The sequence below is a fragment of the Triticum urartu genome, chromosome 4, assembly GCF_003073215.2.
Source record: "Triticum urartu cultivar G1812 chromosome 4, Tu2.1, whole genome shotgun sequence".
Classification (NCBI taxonomy): Eukaryota; Viridiplantae; Streptophyta; class Magnoliopsida; order Poales; family Poaceae; genus Triticum; species Triticum urartu.
The window spans coordinates 592293898-592304469 of NC_053025.1; positions in this window are offsets into that span (position 1 = coordinate 592293898).

Here is a 10572-nt window from a genome sequence, read left to right on the forward strand (position 1 = left end):
TTAGTTCATTTGCTGTAGCTTTTCCGAATGTCAAGTATCATTTCCTTAGACCATGAGATTGTGCAACTCCCGGATAGTGTAAGAGCGCTTTGGGTGTGCCAAACGTCACAACGTAACTGGGTGACTATAAAGGTACACTACAGGTATCTCCGAAAGTATCTGTTGGGTTGGCACAAATCGAGACTGGGATTTGTCACTCCGTATGACGGAGAGGTATCTCTGGGACCACTCTGTAATGCATCATCATAATGAGCTCAATGTGACCAAGTGGTTGATCGCGGGATCATGCATTACGGCACGAGTAAAGTGACTTGCCGGTAACGAGATTGAACGAGGTATTGGGATACCGACGATCGAGTCTCGGGCAAGTAACGTACCGATTGACAAAGGGAATTGTATACAGATTGATTGAATCCTCGACATCGTGGTCCATCCGATGAGATCATCGTGGAGCATGTGGGAGCCAACATGGGTATCCAGATCCCGCTATTGGTTATTGACCGGAGAGTCGTCTCGGTCATGTCTGCATGTCTCCCGAACCCGTAGGGTCTACACACTTGAGGTTCGGTGATGCTAGGGTTGTAGAGATATTAGTATGCAGTAACCCGAAAGTTGTTAGGAGTCCTTGATGAGATCCCGGACATCATGAGGAGTTCCGGAATGGTCCGTAGGTAAATATTTATATATAGGAAGTCTAGTCTCGGCCATCGGGAAGGTTTCGGGGGTCGCCGGTATTGTACCGGGACCACCGGAAGGGTCCCGGGGGTCCACCGGGTGGGGCCACCTATCCCGGAGGGCCCCATGGGCTGAATTGGGAGGGGAACCAGCCCCTAGTGAGCTGGTGTGCCCCCCCCCCTTGGGCCTCCCCTGCGCCTAGGGTTCGGAAACCCTAGGGATGGGGGCGCCCCCCACTTGGCTTGGGGCGGAGCCACCCCTTGGCCGCCGCCCCCTTGGAGATCCATCTCCCTAGGGCAGGCGCCCCCCCCCAAGGCCCCTATATAAAGAGGGGGGAGGGAGGGCAGCCGCACCCTTGCTCTTGGCTCCTCCCTCTCCTTCCGTAACACCTCTCCTCCCCGCTTGCGCTTGGCGAAGCCCTGCCAGGATCCTGCTGCATCCACCACCACGCCGTTGTGCTGCTGGATCTTCATCAACCTCTCCTTCCCCCTTGCTGGATCAAGTTGGAGGAGACGTCTTCCCAACCGTACGTGTGTTGAACGCGGAGGTGCCGTCCGTTCGGCACTTGGTCATCGGTGATTTGGATCACGTCGAGTACGACTCCATCAACCCCGTTCTCTTGAACGCTTCCGCGCATGATCTACAAGGGTATGTAGATGCACTCCTCTCTCCCTCGTTGCTAGATGACTCCATAGATTGATCTTGGTGATGCGTAGAAAATTTTAAAATTCTGCTACGTTCCCCAACAGTGGCATCACGAGCTAGGTCTATGCGTAGTTTCTATGCACGAGTAGAACACAAAGTAGTTGTGGGCGTCGATATTGTCAATTATCTTGCCGTTACTAGTCTTATCTTGATTCGGCGGCATTGTGGGATGAAGCGGCCCGGACCGACCTTACACGTACGCTTACGTGAGACTGGTTCCACTGACTGACATGCACTAGTTGCATAAGGTGGCTGGCGGGTGTCTGTCTCTCCCACTTTAGTCGGATCGGATTCGATGAACCGGATCCTTATGAAGGGTAAATAGAAATTGGCAATTCACGTTGTGGTCTTGGCGTAGGTAAGAAACGTTCTTGCTAGAAACCTATAGCAGCCACGTAAAAACTTGCAACAGCAATTAGAGGACGTCTAACTTGTTTTCGCAGCAAGTGTTTTGTGATGTGATATGGACAAAGGATGTGATGTATGAGATGATCATGTTCTTGTAATAGGAATCACGACTTGCATGTCGATGAGTATGACAACCGGAAGGAGCCATAGGAGTTGTCTTTATTTATTTATGACCTGCGTGTCAACATAAACGTCATGTAATTACTTTACTTTATTGCTAAAGCGTTAGCCATAGTAGTAGAAGTAATAGATGACAAGACAACTTCAAGAAGACACGATGATGGAGATCATGGTGTCAGGCCGGTGACAACGATTGTTATGGAGCCCCGAAGATGGAGATCAAAAGGAGCAAATGATATTGGCCATATCATGTCACTATTTGATTGCATGTGATGTTTATCATGTTTTACATCTTATTTGCTTAGAACGACGGTAGCTTAAATAAGATGATCCCTCGTAATAATTTCAAGAAAGTGTTCCCCCTAACTGTGCACCATTGCGAAGGTTCGTTGTTTGAAAGCACCACGTGATGATCGGGTGTGATAGATTCTAACGTTCGAATACAATGGGTGTAAGCCAGATTTACACATGCAATACACTTAGGTTGAGTTGATGAGCCTAGCATGTATAGACATGGCCTCGGAACACAGAAGACCGAAAGGTCAAGCATGAGTCGTATAGAAGATACGATCAACATGAAGATGTTCACCGATGTTGACTAGTCCGTCTCACGTGATGATCGGACATGGCCTAGTTGACTCGGATCATGTTTCACTTAGATGACTAGAGGGATGTCTATCTGAGTGGGAGTTCATTGAGTAATTTGATTAGATGAACTTAATTATCATGAACTTAGTCTAAAATCTTTACAATATGTCTTGTAGATCAAATGGCCCATGTTTTCCTCAACTTCAACGCGTTCCTAGAGAAAACCAAGCTGAAAGATGATGGCAGCAACTATACGGACTGGGTCCAGAACCTGTGGATCATCCTCATAGCTGCCAAGAAAGATTATGTCCTAGAAGCACCGCTAGGTAACACACCTATAGCAGAGAACCAAGACGTTATGAACGCTTGGCAGTCATGTGCCGATGATTACTCCCTTGTTCAGTGCGGCATGCTTTACAGCTTAGAACCGGGGCTCCAAAAGCGTTTTGAGAGACACAGAGCATATGAGATGTTCGAAGAGCTGAAAATGGTTTTCCAAGCTCATGCCCGGGTTGAGAGATATGAAGTCTCCGACAAGTTCTCCAGCTGTAAGATGGAGGAAAATAGTTCTATCAGTGAGCACATACTCAAAATGTCTGGGTTGCATAACCGCTTGACTTAGCTGGGAGTTAATCTCCCAGATGACGTGGTCATTGACAGAATCCTTCAGTCGCTTCCACCGAGCTACAAGAGCTTTGTGATGAACTTCAATATGCAGGGGATGGAAAAGACCATTCCTGAGGTATATTCAATGCTGAAATTAGCGGAGGTAGAAATCAAAAAGGAACATCAAGTGTTGATGGTGAATAAAACCAGTAAGTTCAGGAAAGGCAAGGGTAAAAAGAACTTCAAGAAGCACGGCAAGGGAGTTGCCGCGCCCGGTAAGCAAGCTGCCGGGAAGAAGCCAAAGAATGGCCCCAAGCCCGAGACTGAGTGTTTTTATTTCAAGGGAAGTGGTCACTGGAAGCGGAACTGCCCCAAATACTTAGCGGACAAGAAGGCCGGCAACACTAAAGGTATATGTGATATACATGTAATTGATGTGTACCTTACCAGTACTCGTAGTAGCTCCTGGGTATTTGACACCGGTGCGGTTGCTCACATTTGTAACTCAAAGCAAGAGCTGCGGAATAAGCGGAGACTGGCGAAGGACGAGGTGACGATGCGCGTCAGGAATGGTTCCAAGGTCGATGTGATCGCCGTCGGCACGCTACCTCTACATTTACCTACGGGATTAGTTTTAAACCTCAATAATTGTTATTTAGTGCCAACTTTGAGCATGAACATTGTATCAGGATCTCGTTTAATTCAAGATGGCTAATCATTTAAATCCGAGAATAATGGTTGTTCTATTTATATGAGAGATATGTTTTATGGTCATGCTCCGATGGTGAATGGTTTATTCTTAATGAATCTCGAGCGTAATGTTACACATATTCATAGTGTGAATATAAAAAGATGTAAGGTTGATAATGATAGTCCCACATACTTGTGGCACTGCCGCCTTGGTCACATAGGTGTCAAACGCATGAAGAAGCTCCATGCAGATGGGCTTTTGGAGTCTCTTGATTACGAATCATTTGACACGTGCGAACCATGCCTCATGGGTAAAATGACCAAGACTCCGTTCTCAGGAACAATGTAGCGAGCAACCAACTTATTGGAAATCATACATACTGATGTGTGCGGTCCAATGAGTGTTGAGGCTCGCGGTGGCTATCGTTATGTTCTCACCCTCACAGATGACTTGAGTAGATATGGGTATGTCTACTTAATGAAACACAAGTCTGAGACCTTTGAAAACTTCAAGGAATTTTAGAATGAAGTTGAGAATCAACATGACATGAAAATCAAGGTCTTACGATCAGATCGTGGGGGAGAATACTTGAGTCACAAATTTGGCACACACTTAAGAAAATGTGGAATAGTTTCACAACTCACGCCGCCTGGAACACCTAGGCGCAATGGTGTGTCGGAACGTCGTAATCGCACTCTATTGGATATGGTGCGATCTATGATGTCTCTTACCGATCTACCGCTATCATTTTGGGGCTATCCTTTAGAGACTGCCGCATTCACTTTAAATAGGGCTCCGTCAAAATCCGTTGAGATGACACCGTATGAATTATGGTTTGGGAAGAAACCTAAGCTTTCATTTCTAAAAGTTTGGGGATGCGATGCTTATGTCAAGAAACTTCAACCTGAAAAGCTCGAACCCAAATCGGAAAAATGCGTCTTCATAGGATACCCTAAAGAAACTATTGGGTATACCTTCTACCTCAGATCCGAAGGCAAGATCTTTGTTGCCAAGAATGGGTCCTTTCTAGAGAAAGAGTTTCTCTCGAAAGAAATAAGTGGGAGGAAAGTAGAACTTGATGAAGTACTACCTCTTGAACCGGTAATTGGCGCAGCTCAAGAAAATGTTCCTGAGGTGCCTGCACCGACTAGAGAGGAAGTTAATGATGATGATCATGAAACTTCAGATCAAGTTGCTACTGAACTTCGTAGGTCCACAAGGACACGTTCCGCACCAGAGTGGTACGACAACCCTGTCTTGGAAATCATGTTGTTAGACAACGGTGAACCTTCGAACTATGAAGAAGCGATGGCGGGCCCGGATTCCGACAAATGGCTGGAAGCCATGAAATCCGAGATAGGATCCATGTATGAAAACGAAGTATGGACTTTGACTGACTTGCCCGATGATCGGCGAGCCATAGAAAATAAATGGATCTTTAAGAAGAAGATAGACGCGGATGGTAACGTAACCATCTATAAAGCTTGGCTTGTCGCTAAGGGTTATCGACAGGTTCAAGGGGTTGACTACGATGAGACTTTCTCACCCGTAGAGAAGCTGATGTCCGTCCGAATCATGTTAGCAATTGCCGCATTCTATGATTATGAGATATGGCAAATGGACGTCAAAACGGCATTCCTTAATGGTTTCCTTAAGGAAGAATTGTATATGATGCAGCTAGAAGGTTTTGTCGATCCTAAGAATGCTGACAAGGTGTGCAAGCTCCAACGCTCGATTTATGGGCTGGTGCAAGCATCTCGGAGTTGGAACATTCGTTTTGATGAGATGATCAAAGCGTTTGGGTTTACGCAGACTTATGGAGAAGCCTACATTTACAAGAAAGTGAGTGGGAGCTCTGTAGCATTTCTCATATTGTATGTGGATGACATACTGTTGATGGGAAATGATATAGAATTCTTGGAAAGCATAAAGGCCTACTTGAACAAGTGTTTTTCAATGAAGGACCTTGGAGAAGCTGCTTATATATTAGGCATCAAGATCTATAGAGCTATATCGAGACGCCTCATTGGTCTTTCACAGAGTACGTACCTTGACAAAATATTGAAGAAGTTCAAAATGGATCAGTCAAAGAAGGGGTTCTTGCCTGTATTGCAAGGTACAAGATTGAGCACGGCTCAATGCCCGACCACGGCAAAAGATAGAGAAAAGATGAGTGTCGTCCCCTATGCCTCGGCCATAGGGTCTATCATGTATGATATGCTGTGTACCAGACCTGATGTAAACCTTGCCGTAAGTTTGGTAGGAAGGTACCAAAGTAATCCTGGCATGGAACACTGGACAGCGGTCAAGAATATCCTGAAGTACCTGAAAAGGACTAAGGATATGTTTCTCGTTTATGGAGGTGACGAAGAGCTCGTCATAAAGGGTTACAGCAATGCTAGCTTCGACACAGATCTGGATGACTCTAAGTCACAAACCGGATACGTGTATATTTTGAATAGTGGGGCAGTAAGCTGGTGCAGTTGCAAGCAAAGCGTTGTGGCGGGATCTACATGTGAAGCGGAGTACATGGCAGCCTCGGAGGCAGCACAAGAAGCAGTCTGGGTGAAGGAGTTCATTACCGACCTAGGAGTCATACCCAATGCGTCGGGCCCGATGACTCTCTTCTGTGACAACACTGGAGCTATTGCCCTTGCCAAGGAGCCCAGGTTTCACAGGAAGAACAGGCATATCAAGCGTCGCTTCAACTCCATTCGTGAAAGTGTTCAAAATGGAGACATAGAGATTTGTAAAGTACATACGGACCTGAATGTGGCAGATCCGTTGACTAAACCTCTCCCTGGAGCAAAACATGATCAACACCAGAACTGCATGGGTGTTCGATTCATCACAATGTAACTAGACTATTGACTCTAGTGCAAGTGGGAGACTGTTGGAAATATGCCCTAGAGGCAATAATAAAATGGTTATTATTATATTTCTTTGTTCATGATAATTGTCTATTGTTCATGCTATAATTGTGTTATCCGGAAACCGTAACACATGTGTGAATACATAGACCACAACACGTCCCTAGTGAGCCTCTAGTTGACTAGCTCGTTGATCAAAAGATAGTCATGGTTTCCTGATTATGGACATTGGATGTCATTGATAACGGGATCACATCATTAGGAGAATGATGTGATTGACAAGACCCAATCCTAAGCATAGCTCAAAGATCGTGTAGTTCGTTTGTTGTAGCTTTTCTGAATGTCAAGTATCATTTCCTTAGACCATGAGATTGTGCAACTCCCGGATACCGTAAGAGTGCTTTGGGTGTGCCAAACGTCACAACGTAACTGGGTGACTATGAAGGTACACTACAGGTATCTCCGAAAGTATCTGTTGGGTTGGCATGAATCGAGACTGGGATTTGTCACTGCGTATGATGGAGAGGTATCTCTGGGCCCACTCGGTAATGCATCATCATAATGAGCTCAATGTGACCAAGTGGTTGATCGTGGTATCATGCATTACGGAACGAGTAAAGTGACTTGCCGGTAACGAGATTGAACAAGGTATTGGGATACCGACGATCGAGTCTCGGGCAAGTAACGTACCGATTGACAAAGGGAATTGTATACGGATTGATTGAATCCTCGACATCGTGGTTCATCCGGTGAGATCATTGTGGAGCATGTGGGAGCCAACATGGGTATCCAGATCCCGCTATTGGTTATTGACCGGAGAGTCGTCTCGGTCATGTCTGCATGTCTCCCGAACCCGTAGGGTCTACACACTTAAGGTTCGGTGACGCTAGGGTTGTAGAGATATTAGTATGCAGTAACCCGAAAGTTGTTCGGAGTCCCGTATGAGATCCCGGACGTCACGAGGAGTTTCGGAATGGTCTGGAGGTAAAGATTTATATATAGGAAGTCTAGTCTCGGCTATCGGGAAGGTTTCGGGGGTCGCCGGTATTGTACCGGGACCACCGGAAGGGTCCCGGGGGTCCACCGGGTGGGGCCACCTATCCTGGAGGGTCCCATGGGTTGAATTGGGAGGGGAACCAGCCCCTAGTTGGCTGGTGTGCCCCCCTGGGCCTCCCCTACGCCTAGGGTTGGGAAACCCTAAGGGTGGGGGCGCCCCCCACTTGGCTTGGGGCGGAGCCACCCCTTGGCCGCCGCCCCCTTGGAGATCCATCTCCCTAGGGCAGGCGCCCCCCCCCAAGGCCCCTATATAAAGCGGGGGGAGGGAGGGCAGCCGCACCCTTGCTCTTGGCGCCTCCCTTTCCCTCCGTAACACCTCTCCTCCCCGCTTGCGCTTGGCGAAGCCCTGCCGGGATCCTGCTGCATCCACCACCATGTCGTCGTGCTGCTGGATCTTCATCAACCTCTCCTTCCCTCTTGCTGGATCAAGTTGGAGGAGACGTCTTCCCAACCGTACGTGTGTTGAACGCGGAGGTGCCGTCCGTTCGGCACTTGGTCATCGGTGATTTGGATCACGTCGAGTACGACTCCATCAACCCCGTTCTCTTGAACGCTTCCGCGCGCAATCTACAAGGGTATGTAGATGCACTCCTCTCTCCCTCGTTGCTAGATGACTCCATAGATTGATCTTGGTGATGCGCAGAAAATTTTAAAATTCTGCTACGTTCCCCAACAATGGCTACCCAAGAAATTTCCTCCGGTAATGGTATCAAGAATATATCTATTCCAAGGCGTGATGCCTACATAAAAATTGCGAAAAAAACGGAAGTAGATTGCTTCCTAGTAGATCTATTTTGCGCATTGCAAATTCTGTACTTGGCATCTTTTAGATTTTCCCCCTCCCTTTGTTTAAAATTAAGAACTTAATTGTCGGGAGATAAAGGAGTAGATAAAGGACTAGCCATAACGATGAAGCAAGCAAAAGGAAGGGCAAATGAAAAAGAGGGCGAATAAAATGGCAAGGGTGAAGTGGGGGGGAGGAAAAAGAGAGGCAAATGGCAAATAATGTAATGCGAAGGATAAGAGTTGTGATGGGTACTTGGTATGTCTTGACTTGGCATAGATCTCCCCGGCAACGGCGCCAGAAATCGCTACTTTTCGGGAGATCAAGTCTTGACTTGAGTTTGCGTAAGCCTCCTCGGCAACGGCGCCACAAATCCTTCTTGCTACCTCTTGAGCACTGCGTTGGTTTTCCCTTGAAGTGGAAAAGGGTGATGCAGGAAAGCAGCATAAGTATTTCCCTCAGTTTTTGAGAACCAAGGTATCAATCCAATAGGAGACCACACGCGAGTCACCTCGTACCTAAACACACAAATAAGAACCTTGCAACCAACGCGATAAAGGGGTTGGCAATCCCTTCACGGCCACTTGCAAGAGTGAGATCTGATAGAGATAATAATAATAATAAGGTAAGTATTTTTGGTATTTTTATGATATATATTGAAAGTAAAGATTGCAAAATAAATGGTAATGGAAATAATGGTAGATTAATATGATCGAAGATAGACCCGGGGGCCATAGGTTTCACTACTGGCTTCTCTCAAGATAGCATAAGTATTACGGTGGGTGAACAAATTACTATTGAGCAATTGATAAAAAAGCGAATAATTATGAGAATATATAGGCATGATCATGTATATAGGTATCACGTCTGAGACAAGTAGACCGAAATGATTCAGCATCTACTACTATTACTCCACACATCGACCACTATCCAGCATGCATCTAGAGTATTAAGTTCATAAGAACAGAGTAATGCCATAAGCAAAATGACATGATGTAGAGGGATAAACTCATGCAATATGATTTAAACCCCATCTTTTTATCCTCGATGGCAACAATACAATACGTGTCGTTTCCCTTTCTGTCACTAGGATCGAGCACCGCAGGATTGAACCCAAAGCTAAGCACTTATCCCATTGCAAGAAAGATCAACCTAGTAGGCCAAACCAAACTAATAATTCGAATAGACTTGCAAAGATAAACCAATCATACATAAAAGAATTCAGAGAAGATTCAAATATTGTTCATAGATAAACTTGATCATAAACCCACAATTCAGCGGATCTCGACAAACACACCGTAAAAGAAGAGTTACATCGAATAGATCTCCAAGAGAATTGAGGAGAACTTTGTATTGAGATCCAAAGAGAGAAGAAGCCATCTGGCTACTAGCTATGGACCCGTAGGTCTGAAGTAAACTACTCACACATCATGGGAGAGGCCATGGAGTTGATGTAGAGGCCTTCTGTGATCAATGCCCCCTCCGGCGGAGCTCCAGAAAAGGCCCCAAGATGGGATCTCTTGGGTACAGAAGGTTGCGGCGGTGGAATTAGGTTTACGTGGTGCTCCTGGATGTTCTCGAGGTATATGGATATATATAGGAGGAAGAAGTACGTCGATGGAGCAATGAGGGGCCCACGAGGGTGGAGGGCGCGCCTAGGGGGGTGGGCCGACCCCCTGCCCGTGGCCTCCTCGATTGTTTCTTGACGTCCACTCCAATTCTCCTGGATCATGTTTGTTCCAAAAATAACGCTCCCGAAGGTTTCATTCCGTTTGGACTTCGTTTGATATTCCATTTCGGCGAGACTCTAAAATGGGCAAAAAACAACAATTTGGGCTGGGCCTCCGGTTAATAGGTTAGTCCCAAAAATATTATAGAAGTGTAAAAATAAGCCCATTAACATCCAAAACAGATAATATAATAGCTTAGAGCAATCAAAAATTATAGATACGTTGGAGAGGTATCAGCGCTCGCCGGCAGCAACAGGAGCAGCGGCGCGTTGACGCCCGTAGGAGGCGGCGACAACACCACTGCCGTCTGACCCCTCAGGCGACGTTCTCGGCGGCCGG